A 26,034-nucleotide genomic window follows, 5' to 3' on the forward strand; every position below is an offset into this window, starting at 1 on the left:
AGGATAGATGAAGATAAACTATTTCCAATGGTTTAGGATTCTAGAACTAGAGGGCATAGTCTGAAAATTAGGGCTAGACCATTCAGGAGAGGTGTTAAGAAGCTCTTCTACATACCAAGGGTGTTAGATGTTTGGAACTCTCTTCCACAAATGGCAGTGGATGCAGGATCAGTTGTTAATTTATTGCTGAGTTAGATAATATATTGTTAAGCAAAAGATATTAAGGGCTATGGGCCAAAGGTAGGTATATGGAGTTAGGCCACAGATCAGCCATAATCTAATTGAATGGCAGAACAGGTTTGAGGGACAGAGAACCTACTCCTATTCCTATGCTCCTATGTAAAGGAATTATCCTAAGTTTTGTTTTTGTGTGGTCTTATAAATGACATATACAAAAGTGATGGAAGATAAGTATTTGAAGCTCTTCAAAGTATAAAGACAACAATTTCCAGACATGATTCTTTGATTTACTTTAGATGATTCATCTAATTAATTATTTTCAAAATGTGCTATTTTACGTATCTTTGTGATCATATTAAATTAAGCATGAGTTTAAAAATTACTAGAAAATTGAAATTATTGCAAAATTAGTTTTTTATTAAATGGTTAAAGATTGGGAATTCATAGAAATGCATTGAGTATGTAAAATACCAAAAGCAAACAGTTTGGAAAGTATGAATCATGTAGCATAATTAGAGTTGGCCAACTGCTATAATTGTTATTTAATCATTTACATGCTCTAAGCCTTAGAACTTTTGCTAATAATAAAATCTTGCTAAATTTTGGCTGTGAGCATGAATGCGAGGTAATGTATTCTTCCTCACAAGTGATTAGCAGTCTAAAAGGATTACTAAGATAATTTTGAAAATTCAGTGGACCATTGCTTGTGAATAAACAAATTAAGAGCCATGGAGAAGTGTACGATAATTTCCATCTCAGTACTGATCTAACTCAATAATCACGTATTCATAAATTTCATCGGTCATATGGGGCTAATTCCCCAGTACATTCCACTCTGCTGATTTATTACTTCAAAGAAATATTTACTGTGATCATAACTAAATCACAGTAAGACAAATGATAAAGTGGAGACTTGCAGGTAAATATTAAAATAACAAATAAAATATATACAACTATTATTATTGAGGATTGTGTATTCCATTCCAAATTGATAAGTTTAGGAAAATCAAGTTATACAGTGTCCATCTGTCTGAATTATCAAAAATATAAAGTCACCCTTGTTCCCATTTTGGATTAGATTATGTTATTTAAAGCAGAAGTTTAGCATTCTCTGACCTGTTCTAGCAAAGCTAAAATTTAAAATGATGAGATCCACAGTCTGAGAGGTTTACAAGCCTTCAGCATTTGACTGCAAAACAAAACATATTTCAAGATAAAAGGTACAGGAAAAAGAAAAAGTGCAAGCTTAATTTACACCCATTCAGGGTGGCCATTAGTTTTATGATACCAAAGCTTGAATTCATTTTCTCTCAATCTTAATCTGGATGTTGAATATGTTGGACTAAGTTTTACCTGTCCATAATTCAGATTTAGAAGTCGTACAGACATTTTGCAGCAAGTTCTGGCTCTGAGTGACAGGTTGATTAGAACTAGGATGCCATTTTGTGCACACATCGAAATCCACTATTCTTGCTGTGGGTCATGCTGGGCATTGTATTATCCAGGATGTCAGTGTGGTTGCTTGACATACCCAGAAAACTTGCAGACCCTGATATCAGACAGCCTGCAATGCTGATCTGATGCCACTGCCATATTCAACTCCCAAGCACCAACTAATACCTCTCTAATTTTGCACCTACATGAAGGACCTCCCATTAATGCTACTTAAAGAGACAGTCGGCCCACAAAAACTGGTTGTTAGTTGATTTCTGCTGCTTTGCTGACTTAGGAGAACTGCTTGGTATTTTGCACAGTTAATTCAAGTTTGCAGCTGAAATATGGGTGTGCTGGGCCTTGATAGAGTAACAGTGACACAAGGAAAAGTGCTGTCATGGAGACAAGACAAGAGGTTAATGCTCCACTGTGTCACTGGCACTCTCCTTCCCACAGCGGAATGCTTCAGAAATCCTAGCAATATATTTGGAAGAAGGTTTGTTACACTAAAGCAAAAACCTGGAAACTTTTCTGAGCATTGAGGTCCACTGTCACAAAGACAGCAATCTCAGTCTGCATTGCAAACAAACTGATCTTGGCTGGCTTCAGTCTAACCTTCCACTGTAGGAAATATTGCAGTTGCTGAATTGATTTTAGAGTGGAATCTATGATGTGGATATCTCAGAAGGAAGCCTGGCATTTCTTCAGTTTCAGCTGAAGTGCCTGGAGAAATGATGGTGTATTTGTATAGTCGCATGACTAGGCCTATATGTGACTCCAGACCCACTGCAATATGGTTGTTTCTTAACTGCCCTCTGGGCAATTCGGGACGGTCAATCAATGATGGCCTAACTGGAGATGCCCACACTCCATGAATTATTTTTTAAAAAGTTGAAATGGGATTGGAGGTCTAAGCTGGACTGCATTCAACTGGAGCCTCAACAACAGAGGCAGAGTTCACAGAAAGGTAAGTAGGGTCAGCTGTCACTGTGGGCAGTCAGGGAGACTCCAAGGAAGGGAGAGGGCGGTGGTTTGTGAGCACAGGTTGTTGCTGCAATGGAAGTGGCCTTGCATGAGCCCTGTCATGAACCACAGAGTTCCTGATTTTGAGGATCCCCAAGCCTACAGGGAGAATATCAGTGTTCACTAGAGCATTCACTAGAGGTGTTGAAGAACTATTGAAGGCACTTCACTGCCAGTAAAGTGGCAAAATTGGCATCTGGGTGGAAGGGCAGTTTGTCAACTGTCTTGCCACTGTTAAATGCCACACTATTCCCAACCTCTCAGTTGTGTTTTCAACTCTTCCCACCTCCAAACCCACTCCTGCAGGCCTTGGAAAATCCAGTCCATTGGATCCAGATGCCATATCCATATTACATGCAATGGCAGTATCAGTCCACTGTCTACCTGCGTGGTCAAGTAACAATTTATCAGAAATATCAGCTTCTTTTTCCTATTTATCTCACCTCCTTCAGCACCACCTAGCCAGATTATGCATCCAAAGGAGAAAAGTAGAAGGTAGGGTAGCAGTCATGGGATTGGTGCAGAGGTACTGTCCCTCCCCCTGCAAAGGGAGGCCCAGGTTCAAGTCCCAACTGCTACAAAGGTGTGTAATAACATCTCTGAGCTGGTTGATTAGAAAAATAGTAGTCACAGGAGGAACAAAAAGGCAGATGAGTTTACACCATATGCAGCTTTTAAATCAGAAGAGGTTGTAGAATGAGGGGGAAATAGGAGCCCTGGCTCCCTGTGGAATCACATTTCCTCTTGTCCTGTTGACTTCCTGCATCAAGATATCTTATGCTGCATTGAAGAAATTCAAAATCTGTTTTCCACCATTTTATACCATTCCTATGAGTTTCTCAAAGTAAAGCCACTGTGCAATGAATTTTTGAATGCTTCTGACAAAATATACCTGTATGAAGTACAGGCTTTTTTTTTTAAGATTTATGCAATTTTTGCCCCAAAGTGCCTCACATATGGAAAGTATAGCCTTTCCAATTGTGAGAAAAGTAGTAAGTAGGATGTCTCTGCCTTGATATAGAAAAATGAAATGATTAGAATATCCCAAATCCTTTCACAACAGGATATCCCACAAGGCACCTGGTAATATTTATATTTGGAGTATGGCAGTGCATCTGCAGAAGTCTTGGCAATAAGCCATGCAGCTTGCATGCTGTTGGCATGTGGGGCTATACTTTAACATGATTCCTGCAGAGACCAACATCCAACCTGTCAACCACAAGTGCAATGAGTTTAATCAATTGTCAGTCAGATTTTTTTAACTCTTTTTCTACTAAAGAAGAAGATGTCTCTTTAAACTATTAGTATTTGTGTTTGTTCTATTGACCTCCACAACAAAGATAATAGTGCTGAAGGAAGTACTCTGTGAATTTTCATTCCATCTGGACTGGTGTTGCAGTTCCTAATCATTCTGTGTGTATATAAAATTAATCCAACCGTTTCTTCTGCTTTTATGCAACCATGGACTGAAATGAGAGAGAATGAATAAAATCTACCTTGCAACACTTCTTGACATTTGATAAATGAAAATAAACTTTATGGAAGATAATACATGATTAAACAATGTAGGAAAGGTAAACCTGAGTGTTTATTTAGGGTGTGCCATGAAATTAAGTCAGGTTCAAACAGGTAAAAGGTAAATTTAGGACTGATCAAGATGCAGTCAGTAATTAGATTGGAATTGCAATTAAGTCACTGCAGGCAAAATCTTAGAATTTATTAAAAGACAATCGGATATTATAACAGAGGTCTATAAGTTGTTCTAGATGGGAAACGTTCCTTCTGTACTTCATCCTTAACTTGTAATATTTTAAAGATTAGGGCTGAGCATCTGTTTCATTATTCTTCAGGTTGGTGCTCCACTGTGAAACTTGAGAACAGGGGCCAGACATTTGTGGGGGAGGTGCAGAGGTTGAATTGGGAAACATCCTGACCTGGCTCCCTTAAACCAGCTCCTGCTTGCCAAATTTCGATGTTGGGCTGACAGGGACAGAGTGAACACAAGATCCAAATGCAGGCCTGAGACAGAATATGAGGCATGTAAGGCCTGCAGATTGGAACATCATCTCTCTTTACTGAGACATCAGCCCAATGTTGGCCCTGACCCTTAAACCCTCAAACATCACCCATCTTAACCCCCACCATTTTCTGAGTCAGTACATGAAAGGGTTAGCCAACACTATAAGGTAAACTCCACCCATCAGGACATAGAGTCATAGAGATGTACAGCACAGAAACAGACCCTTTGGTCCAACTCGTCTATGCTGACCAGATATCTCAACCCAATCTGGTCCCACCTGGCCCGTTTCCCCCCAAAGCCTTCCTATTCATATACCTATCCAGATGCCTTTTACATGTTGCAATTGTACTGGCCTCCACCACTTCCTCTGGCAGCTCATTCCATACACGCACCACCTTTTACGTGAAAAAGTTACCCCTTAGGTCTCTTTTATATCTTTCCCTAAACTTATGCCCTCGAGTTCTGGACTCCCCCATCCCAGGGAAAAGACTTTCTCCAGTTACCCTATCCATGCCCCTCATGATTTTATAAACCTCTATAAGGTCACCCCTCAGCCTCCGATGCTCCAGAAAAAACAGCCCCAGCCTGTTCAACCTCTCCCTATAGCTCAAATCCTCCAACCCTGGCAACATCCTTGTAAATCTTTTCTGAGCCCTTTCAACTTTCACAACATCTTTCTGATAGGAAGGAAACCAGAGTTGCACACAATATTCCAAAAGTGACCTAACCAATGTCCTGTACAGCTGCAACATGACCTCCCAACTCCTGTACTCAATACTCTGCCAATAAAGGAAAGCATACCAAACACCTTCTTCACTGCCCTATCTACCTGCGACTCCACTTTCAAGAAGTTATGAAACTGCACTCTTTGTTCAGCAACACTCCTTAGGACCTTACCATTAAGTGTGTAAGTCCTGCTAAGATTTGCTTTCCCAAAATGCAGCACTTCGCATTTATCTGAATTAAACTCCATCTGCCACTTCTAAGTCCATTGGTCCATCTGATCAACTTCCTGTTGTAATCAGAGGTAACCTTCTTTGCTGTCCACTACACCTCCAATTTTGGTGCCATCTGCAAACTTACTAACTATATCTCCTATGGTCACATCCAAATCATTTATATAAATGATGAAAAGTAGTGAACCCAGCACAGGTCCTTGTGGCACTCCACTGGTCACAGGCCTCCAGTCTGAAAAACAACCCTCCATCACAACCATCTGTCTTCTACCTTTGAGCCAGTTCTGTATCCAAATGGCTAGTTCTCCCTGTATTCCATGAGATCTAACCTTGCTAACCAGTCTCCCATGGGGAACCTTGTCGAATGCTTTCCTGAAGTCCATGTAGATCACAGTTTCTGCTCTGCCCTCATCAATCCTCTTTGTTCCTTCTTAAAAAAAACTCAATCAAGTTTGTGAGACATGATTTTACACACACAAAGTCATGGTGACTCTCTCCCTAATCACTCCATGCCTTTCCAAATAGATGTACTTCCTGTCCCTCAGGATTCCCTCCAGCAACTTGCCGACCTCCGACATCAGGCTCACTGATCTATAGTTCTCTGGCTTGTCCTTACCACCCTTCTTAAACAGTGGCACCACATTAGACAACCTCCAGTCTTTCGGCACCTTACTGTGACTATCGATGATGCAAATATCTTAGTAAGAGGCCCAGTAATCACTTCTTTAGCTTCCCACAGAGTTCTAGGGTACACCTGATCAGGTCCTGGGAATTTATTCACTTTTATGTATTTCAAGACATCCAGCACTTCCTCCTCTGTAATCTGGACAGTTTTCAAGATGTCACTATCTATTTCCCTACATTCTATATCTTCCATATCCTTTTCCACTGTAAATATTGATGCAAAACACTCATTTAGTATCTCCCCAATCTCCTGTGGCTCCACGCAAAGGCTGCCTTGCTGATCTTTGAAGAATCCTATTCTCTCCATAATTACGCTTTTGCCCTTACTGTATTTGTAAAAACCCTTTGAATCCTCCTTGAGTCTATTTGCCAAGACTATATCATGTTCTCTTTTGCCATCCCTACTGCCTTTATACTCTGCTAAGGATTCACCCGATCTATCTGGTCTATACCTGACATATGCTTCCTTCTTTTTCTTAATCAAACCCTCAATTTCTTTAGTCATCCAGCATTCCCTATATCTACCAGCATTTCCTTTCACCCGAACAGGAATATACTTTTTCTGGACTCTCGTAATTCATTTCTGAAGGCTTCCCATTTTTCAGCCGTCCCTTTACCTGCAAACATCTGCCCCAAATCAGCTTTTGAAATTTCTTGCCTCATAAAATCAAAATTGGCCATCCTCCAATTTAGGACTTCAACTTTTAGATCTGGTCTATCCTTTTCCATCAGTATTTTAAAGCTAATTGAATTATGGTCGCTGGCCCCAGAGTGCTCCCCCACTGACACCTCAGGCTTCATTCCTGATGAAGGGCTTTTGCTCAAAACATCGATTTCCCTGCTCCTCGGATGCTGCCTGTCTTGCTGTGCTTTTCTAGCACCACTCTAATCTTGACTCTAATCTCCAGCATCTGCAGTACCCACCTCCACCTCAGCCACCTGCCCTTCTTTTGCACCTTCTCTAGTAGGTACATTCACACACTGAATCAGAAACTTTTCTGTACACACTTAACAAATTCCTTTCCATCTAAACCCTTAACACTATGGCAGTCCCAGTCTATGTTTGGAAAGTTAAAATCCCGTACCATAACCACCCTATTATTCTTACAGATAACTGATATCTCCTAACAAATTTGTTTCTCAATTTCCCTCTGACTATTGGGGGGTCTATAATACAATCCCAGTAAGGTGATCATCCCTTTCTCCTTTCTCAGTTCAACCCAAATAAATCCTCCCTCGGTACAGCTGTAATGCTATCCCGTATCAAAAATGCCACTCCCCCTCCTCTCTTGCTTCCCTTTCTGTACTTCCTGCAGCATTTGTATCCTGGAACATTAAGTTGCCAGTCCAGTCCATCCCTGAGCCATGTTTCTGTAATTGCTATGATATCCCTGTCCCATGTTCCTAACCATGCCCCGAGTTCATCTGTCTTCCCTGTTAGGCCTCTTGCATTGAAATAAATGCACTTACCTTATTCTCTGTTTTGTCCCTGCCTGCCCTGACTGTTTGATTTTCCTTTGTTCTCAATTGTACCAGTCTCAGATTGATCTCTTTCTTCACTACCTCCCTGGGTCCCACCCCACCACCTTACTGGTTTAAATCCTCCCGAGCAGCTGTTGCAAATCTCCCTGCCGGTAAATTAGTCCCCTTCCAATTTACGTGCAATCCGTCCTTCTTGCCCAACGAGCTTCCAATGATCCAAAAATGTGAATCCTTCTACAATACTCAGTCATGCATTTATCTGCTCTATCCTCCCATTTCTGCCCTCACTAGCTCGTAGCACCAGGAGTAATCCAGATATTACTACTCTCGAGGACCTCCTTTATAAATTCATGCCTAACTTTCTGTAATCTGCCTTCAGAATCTCAACCTTTGCCCTTCCTATGTCATTGGTTCCATTGTGTACAATGACCACCAACTGGCCCTTCTCCTCCTTGAGAGCATTCTGCACCTTCTCTGAGACATCCTTAATCCTGGCACCAGGGAAGCAACACACCATTCTGCTTTTTTACTGCTGGCCACAAAAACTTCTGTTTGTACCTCAGACTAGAGAGTCCCCTAACACAATCGATCTCTTGGAACCCGATGTACCCCTCATTGTATTAGGATCAGTCTCAATACCAGAAACTTGGCTGTTTGTTCTACATTCCCCTAAGAATCCATCACCCCCTACATTTTCCAAAATAGCATACTTGTGTGAAATGGGGATAGCCACAGAAGACTCCTGCACTACTTGCCTACCTCTTACCTTTCCTGGAGTTAACCCATCTATGTGACTGTAACTGAGACCTTTCCCTCTTCCTATAACTGCCATCCATCAAATGCCCTTGTTCTTGTAAATTCCTCATTGCCTATGTATCTCCAGCTGATCCATTCAATCCGATAGGATTCGCAACCAACATAATTTATTGCAGATATAATCCTCAGTAACCTGTAAACTCTCTAAACTCCCACATCCGACAAAAGGAGCATATCATTCTACTAAAGGCCAATTTTTCTTCTTTTAATCTACAGACCCAGAAAATAGCACTATCTTATTCCTCTATAAAACACTGCTCCAGGTTAAATTAATACTTATGGCTTATATTTTAAGTTTAATCATATGACATATCTCAATAAAACATATAATCAAGAAAGAGCCCACACTACTCACTACTGCAGACTTGCTGTAAGGCCATGTTTAAAATATTCACTTTGGAGAGGTGCTGTGACCTCTCCCAAACAGGTTTTTCCAAGACCAGCTGTGAATTTTACTGCTTGTTAATTTTCCCAGATGCTTTCCGAAGTCCAGCAATACATGAATTCAAACAGCAAAGGTAGCAAATGTGCAGGTTCACTGCTCTGTCAGTTAGCAATGTGGGTTTCCTTTTTTCTCTCTCTCTCTCCCTCCTGCACTGACTTATACCATGTGCTTTCTTTGGCTGTTCCTCTCCTTTTTGAAAGTGCTGTTGTTTTGACTTTTTTTTCTCAAAGTTCCAAAACAATGCAACAACCTTTAAAACAGTAATTGCTACTCCTGGAATTTGAGGAAATCACCTCCAATACCAAAAACACCTCAAAAAAGGAGCAGCTGTTACAGCCAGAAATGTTTCCCATCTTCCATCTTGGATTACCCAGAATCCTTCATCATAATGGACTGTTTCTGGAAAGAGTTTAAGTTGTTTTTAAGTTGTCCCTAAGTTGTACACTGGAATGTTTCAGCAGCATTAATGTGTATTTCCTTTTAAGTATAAAATGAAGTCTTGTAATGGGTTCTCCTGCATCTTAAATGCAATGTAACTAGCTATTAAGTATTATGAAATAAATCTATTCTTTTTTTTTGCTGATGACATTGTTTGGACAGTCTTCTCTACTCGTTATCAATAAGTTAGACGAATACCATAAAGGTGGCAGTGAATCTCTGCTAATTATTCCAGTTAATTCCAGGATATATGATCATGACATATAGCACCACACACTCCATATGTACCTTCATGCCTGTCACACATACTGATAAAAAGCTCATTTACAGAACACAATCAAAATGTAAAATGGTCAATCTTGTAAAAACAAATGTCTATGATACTAACCATATCAAAGGTATATGATCCTTCAAAAAACTCTTAACATTATTAAGTAAAATGTGAACACAGCCACCTGCTGAGATAAAAGGTTCTATACCTGTTGAAAGTTGGCCAAATAATCATTATGGGCTCAGCTTTAATTGCAAACTCTGGGAAATGTAAACAATGACAAATATTGAAGGTGAAAAATTAGGACTTTAATTTAGATAAATGGGAGATGCTGTATTTTGAAAAGGCAAATCAAGGCAAATTAATGGTAAGGTCCTGTGGAGTGTTGATGAACAAAGAGACCTTGGAGTGCAGGTTCATATTCCTTGAAAATGAAGTCCCTGGTAGAAAGGATGGTGAAGAAGGCATTTGGTAAGCTTGCCTTTATTGGTCAGTGCATTGAATAAAGGAATTGGGAGGTCATTGGTTAGGTCACTTTTGGAATACTGCATGCAATTCTGATCCTGCTGCTTTAGGAAGGATGTTGTGAAACTTGAAAAGATTCAGAAAAGATTTAAAAGGATGTTGCAAAAGTTAGAGTGTTTGAGTTGCAGGGAGAGGTTTGACAGACTGGGGCTGTTTTCCCTGGAGCATCGAAGGCTGAGGATTGAACATATAAAGGCTTATAAAATCATGAGGGGCACGGATAGGATAAGTAGACAAGGTCTTTTCCCCAGGGTTGGGAGTCCAAAACTAGAGGGTATAGGTTTAAGATGAGAGGGGAAAGATTTAAAAGGGACATAAGGGGCATCTTTTTCAAACAGAAGGTGGTGTGTGTATGGAATTAGCTGCCAGAGGAAGTGGTGGAGGCGGGTAAAGTTACAACATTTAAAAGGCATCTGGATGGCTATATGAATAGGAAGGGTTTAGAGGGATATGGGCCAAATGCAGGCAAATGGGACCAGATTTATTCAGGGCATCTGGTCGGCATGGATGAGTTGGTCTGAAGTGTTTCCGTGCTGTATATCTCTATGAATCTGTGACTCTAAGTGGCAGTATTTTTATAAACCACACCAGATGTCCTGTCAATCATAACAGTCTGGGAGTAGGCTGGACTTTTTTTTCTCAGTCAGAAAAAGCTCTGAAGATTGTTTTTCACAGTTTAAAGGACTCTGGACTTCTACACAAAGCATTATTACTCTAGCAAGGTTTGTGAAGGCTTGTATCTCAGGTTGAGGTTTAGGGTGTAGGTTTGCTCACTGAGCTGTAGGTTTGATATCCAGACGTTTCATTACCTGTCTAGGTAACATCATCAGTGGCGACCTCCAAGTGAAGTGAAGCTGTTGCCTCCTGCTTTCTATTTATATCTTTCTCCTGGATGGGGTTCCTGGGGTTTGTGGTGATGTCATTTCCTGTTCGTTTTCTGAGGGGTTGATAGATGGCATCTAGATCTATGTGTTTGTTTATGGCGTGGTGGTTGGAGTGCCAGGCCTCTAGGAATTCTCTGGCATGTCTTTGCTTAGCCTGTCCCAGGATAGATGTATTGTCCCAGTCAAAATGGTGGTTATTATTACTCTAGAGATACCAAATACTGCCATAAACCATACCTAGCTTACTGTGCATCACCCAATTATTGAAATTGAAAGAATAATTACTTTGCATTTGATAACTTGTCATTGAAAGAATTCCAGGATCAGGTGACAAGAATGTTTTAGTTGCGAGGGGTCCTCCATAATTCATGCCTTCTCTGAGAAGATTTATCGATATTTATGGGTTGGGCTTAACTTCACTTAAGTTACAGTGGTGGGTTAAAACCCCCATTCCATGGAGTCATGCTGTTTCTGGGGAAACAGCCTGTACCCTTACACAACTCAGTAAAACCCTGGGTCAAGAAGTGAATTGAAGCACCCATTGAAATGAGATAGAAGTCAAACAAAATGCAACAATCAAACCAGTATCGGAAACACAAGGTCCGAGTAGGATGTGTTGGCTGGTGGTGATGGACATGTGCAGAACCAAATTGACAATTTAACATGTGGAAATGTTCAATCTTAACATCTCAGCCTAAAATTTGTGCTCCAGAACTAGCACCTCTAACCAAGCAATTTCAGCAGTTATATCATCAACTGCTAGAGTAAACATTTGTCCACACGTGGCTTGTCCACAAGGTGCAGGACAAATCTAATTCAGCCAACAACTATCTCTTTGGTCTACTGTCAATCACAGCAATGAAATGAAATATGTCATGTGTTCATCCACTCTTTGAGTCTTGATTTGGGTTCCAACAGGCTCATGTGCAGAAGACCTCAATGCCAGACTTGTGGTGAGAATGACTGCCTTTGATATCAAGACAATATTTGACCATGTGGCACATCAGTGGTCCTTGCAAAATGGAGGAATGACTATCTCCAGTATAAGAAAATTTAATTACTATTCCCCACAAATATCAAGTCAGCCATCATCAAAACATTAGAATTCAACATTGACCAGACCCATAACTGAACCAACCATATAAGTACAGTGGCTACAAGTGCTTGTCAGAGCAAGTATTCTGCACAAAGTGACTCACCTCTTGACTCCTCAAAACATGCCAATAAGGGCGAAGTCAAGCATGTGATCGAATACTCACCTCTTGAGTGGGTTAGTGCAGCTCCAAAACACTCAAGAAACTCAACACCATCCAGGTAGAGTAAAGCATTTGCTTCACTCATTCACCACCCAACCATTCATTTACTTCATCACTGACAGACAATGACTACAATGTGTGCTGTCTACAGCAAATCCCCCAAATTACTTTGGCAGTGTCTCCCAAATCCACAACCTCTACTATTTAGAAAAACAAGGGAAACACACAAGAAGAACACCACTATCTGCAAGTTCTCTTCCAAGCCAGACAGGATTCTGATTTGGAATATCATCATTTCTTTACTCTGAATGAATTAAAATCTCTTACTCCCTCTGTAACAGCACTGTGGGTGCCCCTGCACCATATGGACCACTGGGGTTCAAGAAAACTTTTCACCATCACTTCCTTTAGAACTGCTTAGGTAACAGTAAATACTGGCCTTGCCAGTGACACCCACATCCCTTTCATGAATTAAAGAAAGAAACTGATCTTCTGTCTGTAGATTCAACTATGTTGCTCGTGCCTTTTGTGGCCTAGACCTCTCTGTTGTCATTGTCACCGTTCTAATTCTGTTCTCTCTGCTATTCTATATTCTTTTCTCTCTTGTGCACATCTGCCACTCTCATATGAACTTGCAGCTCCCACCACACTTCACCTCAATGTCATGTACGGTGATCAACTTCTTTATCCAATGTCTAATTGGAAACGTTTATGGTACACTCTCACCATCCTGATACTGCCAATTCAAAAGCTTCCAAACGTCTGCAACACATGCGTCTGCATAAAATCTCTCAGCAAAACATTAATCAGCAGAAACTATGAAAGCGACTGAGCCCATATTTGTATTGAGAGAAATCAGAAATTTAAGCAACTGGCATTAAGAATGATGATTGTTTTTTTTCTTCCCATCTGTTTCACCAACAGGTTTCTTGAATCCCAGAAAACCTATTTTGGGAAGCATCAATTTTAAATTTCTGATATAATCACTTCAGATAAATGTATTAACGTAAGATGATAAGGACCTGTCTTCAGGAAGCAGGTTACCTTCATGCACTGACACAATGGTCATGTTTGACAATTTTGAACTTTTTACCTTCTCCCTAACCCCACACCACTCATTCTTGGGCTTCAAAATTCTCCTGGTGCCTTAAGTTTGATTTAACTGAGCTCCAAGCTTGTTGTATAGACCTCTAAACACTGAAGGAGCAATCTTACCAATACTTTACTAGCCATATATAAATGTCTGTCACTGTTTTAAGTTTAAAAATTTATACTTATTTTCTAGCCAAAGGGTACCTTAACCATCTAAGGCTTGCAAATTCTGAGGAGAGTCAATTTTTCACACATCTTCAGGTTGGAAAGAAGGCTGCTTTCTTTCCTAAATAAGAAATAATAGCAAGAGGTTATCAAATCGCATTGTTAGAACAGAAGCAAATGTTCACCTCAGGAAGACTGTAATACAGACTGATGTGTGTGTTTAAGAATTCCTTGGGGATTCCTCTTTGAGTCTCTATCCTTCTGTCGGTTTTTGTTTTGATGTAGTGTTATTCTCGTGGCCTGATCGCCATAGCAAATAGAATTTGGTATATCTGCTGGCAGTTCTTTGAAAAGACTTGGGTCTGAACATTTATATAATGCTTTTTCCAGTAAATATATTTTGTGCTGTTAAACAGTGAATATATAAATATATTAATGCATAAGAATATACCTGATAATAAACACCTAAAATATTATGTATCATCCAATCAGTCAGAACCACTGATTTCTTGCTGCTCAGCAGGGTTCAGTTCCGAATCTGTAAACACAATGTAATAGAGAAATTGTGCAAGTTAGAGAATAAGTGGAATATGTGATTGAAATCCGACATTGAAGCTGGTTTAGTAAAGTATTTCTTTGCCTCTTATTGCGCTACCATTTTCCTATCACTTCACATCAAACATAATGCGAGAGTCAGTTTAGTAATCCAACTCCAAAACACTATAAAACAAATTATGGACGGAATCTTATTGGGCTCTGAATGAGGTGGACTATGGTGCGAGAATTGCGTGCAAAGTCCAGTGAGACCTTTCTCAATGTCAGTTGCATTTTCCAAAAAAGTTGAGGGCATCAGGATTTTCACGAGGCAGCAAGGTCCCTGTTAATAAGGATTATTGCTTGTTCTCACCCTCATTAACTAAGTCTCCCTTTTAAATACACAGTCTCCTTTCCTATTATGCACCACGAGGAATCACGATGCTGAGATTCATCAAGGTGGAAGCCTGAGCAGGTACCTGGTCACTACAGCTCATTGTTTGATCCTCCAGACCTCTATCTTGGACACTTGGCACCATAATTTCAGAGCATGGTCCTGGACATTGACTGCATGCCGTTCACATTCACAGATGTTGGCATCTGACAACTATGAGCCTCTCAGAACCTTTATTGCGTAACTTACAGTACATTCTGCATTTTAAAGCAATACCTTGGGGCCCACTCTCAACTGGCATTGATATGCTGCTGCAAGGATATTTTTTGTGCAAGGACACCCAACCAAAGTGCACACACAGCCAGGCTGCCGGTCAGTAGTGATCAGTCCAGGAAGTGGACATCTTTGCTGTACACCACAGTGAAATGTTAACCTCACACTTAAACCATGTGTTGACTACATGTGTGGCAGATACACTGCAGGTTATTTCAACCAAATGGTCGTCCCTGAAATTCGATTGGGAGTAAACCTTAGCCAAGTTAATGTGAATGCTGCAGTCAGTCAGTCTGGAATCCTAGTATAGTCAGTGAAGGGGACAGAGTGCAAGGGTTTGGCCACAGTCAGTTATGATCAGGGAGTCTATTTTACTCCAGTTTGTGAGTGGGCCATGGTCACAATGTAGGGCCATTGCAAGCAGTCAGTGAATCATATTGGAGAACTGCAAGGAGAGTGGTCAAGGGCCAGGTCACTCATTACTTGAGGCTGTCCATCGAAATCAGTCAGGAAATTGGAGAGCAGTCAGTCCTGGGGATCCATATATCATGAGAGGCAAGATTGGCAATATGGCAGCATTGAAAGGCTGCTTTGTGATGACAGCGGTTGAGGGCTTTCAATGCTGAGGACCAATGGTGGCATGGGTTGAGGAGGGGACAACTACAGCAATGTGGGGAAATTCCAACTAGAAAGGATGGGGCCAGTAGAGGTTTGGAGGTCATGGAAGGACACTGGTGAAGTGCATACATGGAGTCATTGCCAAAATGCCCTCTGTGGGAGAGTGTACAACTTAGTGCCAGGTCTCAGGGGGGCAGGAGGGAAGCTGGAGGTGAGGTTCAAGGGACTGATGTATCAATCATGCACTTGCAGCTTTCAACTTTATATCATTTGCCATCATATCATTGTGCAAGCAGAATTAATGCAGTGCAATTATTTGGGGTGCAAATGCTGGATACATTTGCCCTTGGCCCTTTCAAATTACACATAAGCATCTCAATAAAATAAAAATTATTGGAACTGACTGTAAAAGAGCCAGATATGGTCCACAACCAACACAGTTCTGCAAATGCCAAAGGTGACAGCAATGAGCTGAAACCTTTTCTATCTGCACTGTGTGTATGCTGATCTATGTTATTGCATGCAATAATACCTTGCGTATTGACATGAGGCTAGGATGAGGAAGATTCATGGAGGATTACAAATATGCAGTTGTGTGTTTGTCTCTCAGCCGACAGAGCTCTACTTACTAAGTAAGTGCCTATCTCAAAGAGCCAATCTAACTGGATACTTGGACTTGCCTGTTGGGGCTCTCTGCGCTTATTTTATGGAGAAGTGAGTGCAGTCATTGTCTACAAGGTCTACAATTAAAAACCTGTCTGTTCCTTATGTTCCAAACATTGGTCATTGCCAGCAACAATAGTGACTCCAGCAATGGTGGCTGCTTTGCTAAGGAGGTGAAAGCTGTGACTCCTACATCCTGGAGCACTCTAGTGCACCCTGTACTTGCTATGCTTGAAAGTCCAACTACCTTACAAGGCACAAAAACAGAAATTGCTAGAAAAGCTCAGCAGGTCTGGCAGCATCAGTGGTGAGAAATCAGAGTTAACATTTGGAGTTGAGTAACCTTTCCTCAGAACACTTTCCTTCCAAGGCTGGTTGCCAGGAGACTAGGGCTATCCATTGTGACCACAGCTCATAGCCATGACCTATGCTGAGCACAGATACAAAGCTGCCCACGCATCAATCAGCCTTGGTAATGCAAACAAAAGGGCTACTGATGATGTCATTCCACTCCCTGGACTGCTCTGGGGTCAGGAAGGGAAGGTGTCCTGCATTATCCTAGTGTGCTGTAATCTACACAACTGGAGCAGGCAAAGAGGATATGAAATGGATGGTGAGGACGCTGAGAGACTGGGACCAATGTTCTAAGGATGAGGATATTGAAGAGGAGAATGCTCTCCTTGCCATGTTCAGCTGTGTCAGATGATACAAGCCTGGCACAAGCTGACTGACCCCTGGTTCCAGTAGATGAGATCTGGGTGCAGCAGACAATCACTGACAGTAAAATAGTTATCAATAAACATTCAAGCGATTCGCTTGTATTCTATTAACGAAATGCAGCCTATGTTCATTTTGTTCTGTTTGCATCTCTTAATTGTAAATAAAAGATCATCTTTGACATTGTTTGAGTCTATCCATGTTTGTAATGGTCCCCCAGTGTACAATTATAGGATACTGGTTTGCAGTAGGTCCTTGGGACACCACAGCAGGGACTTATATAGGGCATTAAAATGGGATGTGGCTCAGGACAGGTAAGCTGTGAGGCCTGGTGGATAAACAGTGACTGGGACAAGGAAGGAAAGTTGTACTTGTGAGAAAGTGTTTGCCATGCCAGCTGTGGTCTGTGAGTATTTTAGGTTTGTGGTTACTATGCCAATTCATTGCCAGTGCAGGGCAACTCCAGAGTGCCAATGCTGGGCTGGTGTTCAGCTGGATTGCCAGATTGCACCAGGGATGCTGGTCTCTTCTGAGGTATCCCAAAAGTGGTGAGTGCTTCCGGCTAAACTGAGGAGGAGCATTCAATGTGAGGCATGCCATAGAGGTGAGGTATGTTGTAATTGAAACATGTTTTGGACATTAAAGTAATAAAAATCACTAGGCCTTGTGAAGTGAAGCTTTCTATGAAAATAGACAAAATTAATAGTTAGTCTAAAAGAATGCAAGATTCAGCCAATGAATACCAGCTCCAAGAACAGCCCTCGATGATTGGATTTTGCACCCTATGTAATAATTCATTGAGCACTCTCCACAGGATTTGCAAGGTACTTCTTCAAATTTGCATACAAGGAATGCAACTTGTTTGAATGTTGCCAAAATAGAACTCATTTCAATGCATAACTGGTCAGCCAACTATTCTCCTGCCCAGAAATGTCGAAAGACAGACTCTGGAGTATGTTTAGTATTTCTCATATCTTGGCAGCTACCTCTCTCAAAAAGCCACCATTACTGAGGAGATCCAACACGCAGTTAGCTGCAGTGGTTCAGCTTACTATGAACCACAGAAATGAGTATTTGATAACAGATTCTTCCACAAGTCAACAAAACACTGAGTGTAGGGAGAGTGGTCACCATGGTCCAATAGTATGGCCTATGGTACATGGCATATGGATGGACTGTAATGTTTAAATTCTAAATTTACTTCTTTATTTTCATACTTAAAGCAACTATGGTGATGAACGTATTCCTTTATTTTACTATTTTTGTTCCTAGATATCTTTGTACCTGACATGGTGTCAGGAATGGTGACATTGTACTGTTTTCACGGTACTCTTGTACTTGTCTGGAATCTTACAATCCCTACAGTATGGAAACAGGCCCTTCGGCCCAACAGGTTACCCTCCAAAGGGTAACCCCCCAGACCCATTCCCCTCCCCTATTATCCTACATTTACCCCTGACTAATGCACCTAACCTACACATGCCTGAGCATGGCAACATTTAGCATGGCCAATTCACCTGGACTGTGGGAGGAAACCAGAGTACGCAGAGGAAACCCACACAGACACGGAGAGAATGTGCAAACTCCACACAGACAATTGCCCAAGGTTGGAATCGAACCCAGGTCCCTGGCACTGTGAGGCAGCAGTGCTAACACTGAGCCACCGTGCCGCTGCCTACACATGACAATAAAACCTAAAAGATCTATGACAGTGACACCTGGAATATATATCAGTGACAGATCAGATCATGAGCAAAATCCTACATCTATGACATTCTTCACATTCAATGGAAGGACCCATTTAAGAGTGAAAAGGTGAAATACTCACGATCCCTCAAAGTTTCCATGCTGCCTCCATGCCTCATCATTTCCCCTTCCCCCTTCTGAATCCCCAAGAGCCATTTACCCAGTATTCGCTTTGAGAGATCTCAGGAGCCATGTAAAGATTAAAGAAACTTGTAAGTGAATTTCAACTCAAACTTACTTGATACTGAAAAAATACTCTATTCAAGTCACCCATTCAAAAATGTAAAATTCCTTAAAGATATCAATCTGAAAAAACAAACATCTATTTCACTAACCACATCAAAAACAGCTAATCTTTTAATATCTATTTAAAGCTGCTGATCAAAATGCCTATATAGCCCACTGCTAAGATAAGTGGTTCTAGACCTTTTGCAACTCAACCAAGTATTCACAATGGGCTCAGTCAACGCAATTAATTTGGGGAAATCTAAACAACTGAGTTGTTTAAAACAGAAGGCTAATGGTTGTTTCTAAGCTGCATCAGACCTCCTGTCCGTAAATGTGCCCCAGCTGCCAGTGCCATTTTGTTTACAATAACTGAAAAGTGCACACTGTTTTGTTTTCAATTTTAAATAGCTGGGGAATTAAATCACTTCAAATCATGACACTTAAATAGCCCATAAACCTTAAGATGGATTTATGCCATCCTTATAAAATGATAGTTCTGACACTGTGGAGTAAGGCCATTGAAGCAATGAAAGTCGCATGCCTTTGTACTCAAATCAGATGGCCCTGTTGCATTTGGGATTCCTGCATGTGTGATTCGTACGTCACATTTTTTCCACAGCCTGTATAAATGGCATCTGCTAGGACCTCCACATCTGGGTCCTGCGTCCCATTATTAAAAGTCTCCAGACTCAGCAAAAATCCAGTCCAACATGTTTTTTTAATGGATTGCTTGTTTCAGGGCAAATGTATGTTAAATATTGGACAAATTTGCGCTGCACGAACATCCCAAATGCTTGGTTGAGGAGTGTAATCACGTCATAGAGTCATAGAGATGTCCAGCACAGTTGGAACTTTGGTCCAAGTGGACCTTTGCTCCAACTTGTTCATGCCGGCCAGGTATCCTAAATTAATCTAATCCCATTTGCCAGCACTTAGTCCATATCCCTCTGAACTCTTCCTATTCATGTACCCATCCAGATGCTCTTTAAATATTGTTATTATACCAGCCTCCTCCACTTTCTCCAGCAGCTCATTCCATATAGGCACCACCTTCTCCATGAAAAAGTTGCTGCTTAAGTCTCTTTTAAATCTTTTCCCTCTCACTTTAAAGCTATGCCCTCTAGTTTTGGATTCCCCCATCCTTGGACAAAGACTTTGGTTATTCACTCTATCCATGCCTCTCATGATTTTATAAACCTCTATAAGGTCACTCATCACCCTCTGATGCTCCAGAGAAAATATTGCCAGCCTATTCAGCCTCTCGCTATAGCTGAAACCCTTCAACCCTTCAACCCTGGCAACATCTTTGTAAATCTTTTCTGAACACTTTCAAGTTTAACAACTTCTTTTCCAGGGAGACCAGATTGAAGACAGTGTTCCAAACATAGCTTAACCAACGTCCTGTGTAGCCATAACGTGACATCCCAACTCCTAAACTCAATGCACTGACCAATAAAGGCAAGTGTACCAAATGGCACTGCAATCAAAATGTAAGCTCATATAACGAAGATCTGGAAGGACTGAGGATGCATACCTTTGAAAAATGAAGTGGTAAAAAGCTAATGAGTTTAACCATAGACTGCTTGGCTGGAGGTCCAACTCAATTTTTAAACTGGCTTCAAATTGACCGCCATGCGATCCTTATGGAGACAAAGTCCTGTCCTCACATCAAGGGTATAAGAAATTGTGTTTTGTGGCATAACCCACCATGTTAAATGGAAAAGATTCTGAATGGATATATCAGCTCAAATTTGGGAAGTTTTGAGATGGTAGGAACTGTCAGCTGTATTCCACCACAATCTGATACTGAAGCAGTCCATGTCTAAATCCAACAATATCTGGACAATATTCAGGCTTGGGGTGACAAGTGGCAAGTAACATTCATGGCATGCAACTGTCAGTTAATGACTGTCTCCAATAAGAGATAATATAACCATTGTCCCTCAACATTTAGTGGTGTTATCATTACTGGTAACACTGGTAGTGTTACCCCACTATCCAATATCCTTGGGCTTACTATTGACCAAAAACTCAACTGGATTCACCACATAAACACAGTGGGTACAAGAGCAGGTAAGAGGCTGGGGTACAGCAATGAGTAACTCACCTCCTGATCCCCAAAGACTATCCACAATCTGCAAGACAAAAGACATGAGTGTAATGGAATATTCCTCACTTGCCTGGATGGGCGCAACTCCAACAACACTCAAGAAGCTTGGCACCATCTAGGACAAAGCAGCCTGCTTGATTGGCACTACATCCATAAATGTCCACTCCCTTCACGACCGATGCTCAATAGCCGCAGCATGTACTATCTACAAGATGCAATACAGAAATTCATCAAAGATTCACAGACAGCACCTTCCAAACCGACACCCACTTCCATCTAAGGAAAAGGGCAGCAAATACATGGGAACGCCACCACCTACAAGTTTACCTCCAAGCCACTCACTATCCGGGATTGGAAATATATTGCAATCCCTTCACTGTCGCTGGGTCAAAACCCTGGAATTACCTCCCTAAGGGCATTGTGAGTCAACCTAAAGCAGGTGGGCTGCAGTGATTAAAGAAGGCAGCTCACCATTACCTTTTCAAGGGCAACTAGGGACAAGCAATAAATGCTAGCCCAACCAGTGACACCTACATGCCACGAGTGAATTGTTTAAAAATCCAGAAACGCATGGCCCAGCATATCCTTCACATCAAGTCAAAGGCCAACCCTAGTTCAAAAGAAGTGATGGAGCACATGCCAAGTGCAGCACCAAATATAACGTAAACACTAGGTGCTATCCCAATGAAGCTAAAACACAGGGATACATGCTAAACAGTGGAAAAAGCATGCAGTGGACAGAGTTAAGTAATTGCCTAAAGAGTGAATCAAGTCAAAGCTCTGTGGTCCTGCCACCTCCAGTCATGAATATCAAAATTGCATGCAAGGACTGCCAGAAACACTACGTAGGACAAACAGGAAGAAAGTTAGCCACCAGGATACACGAACACCAGCTAGCCACAAAAAGACACGACCCTCTCTCCCTCGTAGCCCTACACACGGATGAAAAATAACACCCGTTCGACTGGGACAACACATCTATCCTGGGACAGGCTAAGCAAAGACATGCCAGAGAATTATAGATTCTGGTCTTTTATCAATTCAATTTGCACTATATGATATCAAGGAAATGCAATGGGGACAGCAAAACTCATGACCATCACAACATCGTGGTTGAGTACTGAAGATCAGTGCTTCAGATCTCGGTCTGCCCCTAACCGAGTTGTTCCACTACAGCTAGAACACATATCGACCTGGCTATATAGAAAATCCCCTGAGTATATTCTGTCTCAGAAAAAGCAGGTTAAATCCAATCTAGCAACTCACTGGCTGTTCTAAAGAAGGATCTTTGGACCTGAAATGTCATCTCAGCTTTCTCTCTACAGATGCTGCCAGACCTGCTGAGCTTCACCAACCATTTCTATTTTTAGTTCTTGCGGGTTTTTTTCCTGACAAATCACTGCCCCATTAATCTATTCTCAATCATCAGCAAAATGATCGAAGGAATCATAGACAGTGCTATCAAATGGAACTTATTCACCAATAACCTGCTCACAATTTATAGTTTGGGTTCTCCCAGAACAGCTGGACTCCACAGACATCATTATAGCCTAGCTCTAAACATGGACAAAGGAGTTGAATTCCAGAGATGATGTGAGAGTGGCTGCCCTTCACATTAAGACAGCATTTTAGTGAGTATGAAAATAAGCCTCATCACAATTTAGATCAATAGCAATCAAAGAAACCACTGCTGTTTGGAGTCATACAGAGCACAAAGGAAGGGTATGGTTGTAACAGGCCAAACATCCCAGCCCAAAGCATCACTGCAAGAGTTCCTCAGGATAGTCTGCTCGGACCAACTATCTTCAGCTATTTTGTCAATTTCCTCCCTCCTTCACAAGGCCAGAAATGGGATGTTCGCTAATGACTGCACAGGATTAGGCACCATTCACAATTCCTCAAATACTGAAATAGTTTGTGCTTGCATGCAGCAAGATTTGGGTAATATTCAGAGTTATGCTGAAAAGTAACAAGTAACATTTGTGTCACAAAAGTTCCAGTCAATGACAATCTCCAACAAGAGAGAATCTAACTATTGAGGCAAAAGTGAGGACTGCAGATGCTGGAGATTAGAGTCAAGGTTAGAGTGGTGCTGGTCAGGCAGCATCCGAGGAGCAGGAAAATCGATGTTTCGGGCAGGAGCCCTTCATCAGGAATGAGGCTGGAAGCCTCTGGGTTGGAGAGATAAATGGGAGGGGGTGGGGCTCGGGAGAATTTAGTTGAGAGTGCAATAGGTGTATGGAGGAAGTGGTAGATGTGATAGGTCGGAGAGGAGTGTGGACTGGAAGGTGGGAAGGAAGATTGACAGGTGGGACAAGTCATGAGGATGGTGCTGAGCTGGAAGGTTGGAACTGGAGTAAGATGGGGGGAGGAGAAATGAGGAAACTAGTGAAGTCCACATTGATGCCCTGGGGTTGAAAAGTTCTGAGGTGGAAGATGAAGCGTTCTTTCTCCAGGGGTCGGGTCATGAGGGAGTGGTGGTGGAGGAGGCCCAGGACCTGCATGTCCTCAGCAGAATGGAGGGGGGGAGGGCGAAGTTGAAATGTTCGGTTACGGGATGGTGAGGTTGATTGGTACGGGTGTCCCGGAGATATTCCCTGAAGTGTGAGAAGGTGTCCAGTCTCCTCAGTGTAAAGGAGACCACATTGGGAGCAACGGATGCAATAAATTAGTACTGCTGCCTCACAGCACCAGGGTCCCAGGTTCGATTCCAGCCTTGGGCGACTGTCCGTGTGGAGTTTGCACATTCTCCCCGTGTCTGCGGGGGTTTCCTCTGGGTGCTCCGGTTTCCTCCCACAGTACAAAGATGTGCAGGTCAGGTGAACTGGCCAGGTTAAATTGCTCGTAGTGTTAGGTGCATTAATCAGAGGGGGGTGGGTTACTCTTCGGAGGGTCAGTGTGGATTGGTTAGGCTGAAGAGCCTGTTTCTATGCTGTAGGGAATCTAATCTAATCAAATGACATTGGTGTAAGTGCAGGTGAAACTTTGATGGATGTGGAAGATTCCTTTGGGGCCTTGGATGGAGGTGAGGGGGAGGTGTGGGCACAGGTTTTGCAATTCCTGCAGTGGCAGTGGAAGGTGCCAGGAGGGGAGAGTGAGTTGTTGGGGAGGTAGACCTGACCAGGTAGTCATGGAGGAAACGGTCTTTGTGGAAAACGGATAGGGATGGGAGGGAAATATATCCCTGGTGGTGGGGTCCATTTGAGGGTGTCCATTTGTAGAATCTAACTATTGCCTCTTGATGCTTAATGGTATTCTCATCACTGAAAACACTATAATCAATAACTTCGTATTAATCAGACCAACCATGCGGACAGTGTGAGCAGCTCAAATACAAGGAGGACAGATACCTCTTTTCTGGACTCATAAAAGTTGGTCTACCATGTACAAAGCACAAGTCAGGAATGTGGTGAAATACTCTTCACTTGCTATCTACAACCATGAACATTCACTCCTTCTAACACATTCCTGTGTACAATGGCAGCAGCGTGTATCTTCTACAAGATGCATCGCAGCAAGCGACTGAGGTGTTTTCAATAGCACCTTCCAAATCCATGCTTTCTGATAACTACAAGGTCAACGGCAGCAGATCGTTCTGCTAGAACACCATCTTCATGTCCCCCTTTAAGTCACACACCATCCTGACTTGGAAGTCTATCACTGTTTCCTCACTATTACTGAGTTGACATCCTGTACCTTCTTTCAACAACACACCGTAGTTGTATTTAAACCGAAGGGCCTACCCAGTTCAAGAATGGGGCTCACCACCACCACTGAGCAAGCAGTGCTCAGTAAATGCTGGCCTTGCCGCTGGCACACAGCCAATTAACAAATACAAAAGTGATGCCTTGCATTATCTCCTCTAACAGGATCGTGGGCATGGAAACGGTGATCAGGATAGAGTGAGACAATTGGAATGGGGCCAGTGATGGTCTGCTGTTGAACAGGGAGGAGCAATTGTCCACCCCCAGCTCCCCAGAAATGTTTATTAAAATAATATATTCAAAGAATAAGCGTAAAATGGCCCCACAAATTTAGCAATGATTGCAAAGTTTTGGTATCCAGTATCATACTGTTAAATTAACTTGCCTTTTACCTACAACATAGTTCAATGCATATCAATTTCTGGTACAAATTATTTACAATCACGAGCACTTGAATCAGAATGAAATAGCAATTCCATCTCTTTAGTTTGCTTCTTTTGTACTGCAGTGCATATTGCAGTGGCTAGCTGTCTTTGAACATAGAAAAGCTACTGTCATCTGTGACCCATCACATTCCTAGTCATGTTATGCATGACACTATAGCACTGTGTTAATTACCCACTGAAGATAAGCCATCAGTTTGATCTGTCATAGGTTTACTGATTACAGACCTGACCTGTCTGGCTGAGTTAGCATGCAAAGGTTATGGTTCTCCAGACATGAGTTCAAGGGCACAATATGTTACAAGTTCCTGAACAGATTCTGGTCTATTTGGAACAAAAGGACATAGGTTATGATCAGGGCAAATGGAGCAACAATAAATCTGTGTCAGAAATTAATACGTTTTAACATAATAGGCATTGGATGTCCACTGATGGATCATTCACTTAATGAGACTGCCTTGTATTTTGAGGTCATTTAATGACCATAAATTAGTCTTCCATATGCCCAGCTTTACAATGTGAGGTTGATCTACCTATTATCATTTTAATAAACAAAATGATCTACAATAAATTACATTAATTACTGAATTATGAAATAATGTTTAGTTTTCAAACAATTTTAATTTGATATGTCTTTTTCATGTTTTACTTGGTCTTAATTCAATATTCTCAAAAGATATTGTTTGGCAGCGGTTAAAAAAACCTGCAGAATTCAAAAAGATTTGGCATTCAAATAAACTTTGACTGCAAGTGGAGCTTAAATCATGAGGCAATGGGAGGAATGTTCCTCAGAGCTCCATTCTTTCTGCCATTCTATCTCACCAGATGTGCCAGGGAAATCCCATTTATGACATACATCCATCAGCAAGGAAGCAGCTCTGAAGAATTTCCTGACAATATTTCCTTAAATAAACACTCAACCAAGGATGTACG

General features: G+C 41.6%; 1 long non-coding RNA gene across 1 annotated transcript in view; it reads right to left on the reverse strand.

Moving 5' to 3' along the window:
* Positions 1-26,034, reverse strand: part of LOC148148974 (uncharacterized) — a 155,319-nt gene that overhangs the window by 12,367 nt on the left and 116,918 nt on the right. Inside the window, exons 3-4 of the long non-coding RNA XR_015758461.1 lie at positions 14,123-14,209; positions 13,711-13,792 (exon numbers count right to left, since the gene is read on the reverse strand). This is a non-coding gene — a long non-coding RNA (uncharacterized LOC148148974). The remainder of the gene's footprint in view (positions 1-13,710; positions 13,793-14,122; positions 14,210-26,034) is intronic.

This window comes from Chiloscyllium plagiosum, unplaced genomic scaffold (assembly GCF_037043375.1).
Source record: "Chiloscyllium plagiosum isolate Xiang-an unplaced genomic scaffold, Cpla_swu_hap1 HiC_scaffold_10, whole genome shotgun sequence".
Taxonomy (NCBI): Eukaryota; Metazoa; Chordata; class Chondrichthyes; order Orectolobiformes; family Hemiscylliidae; genus Chiloscyllium; species Chiloscyllium plagiosum.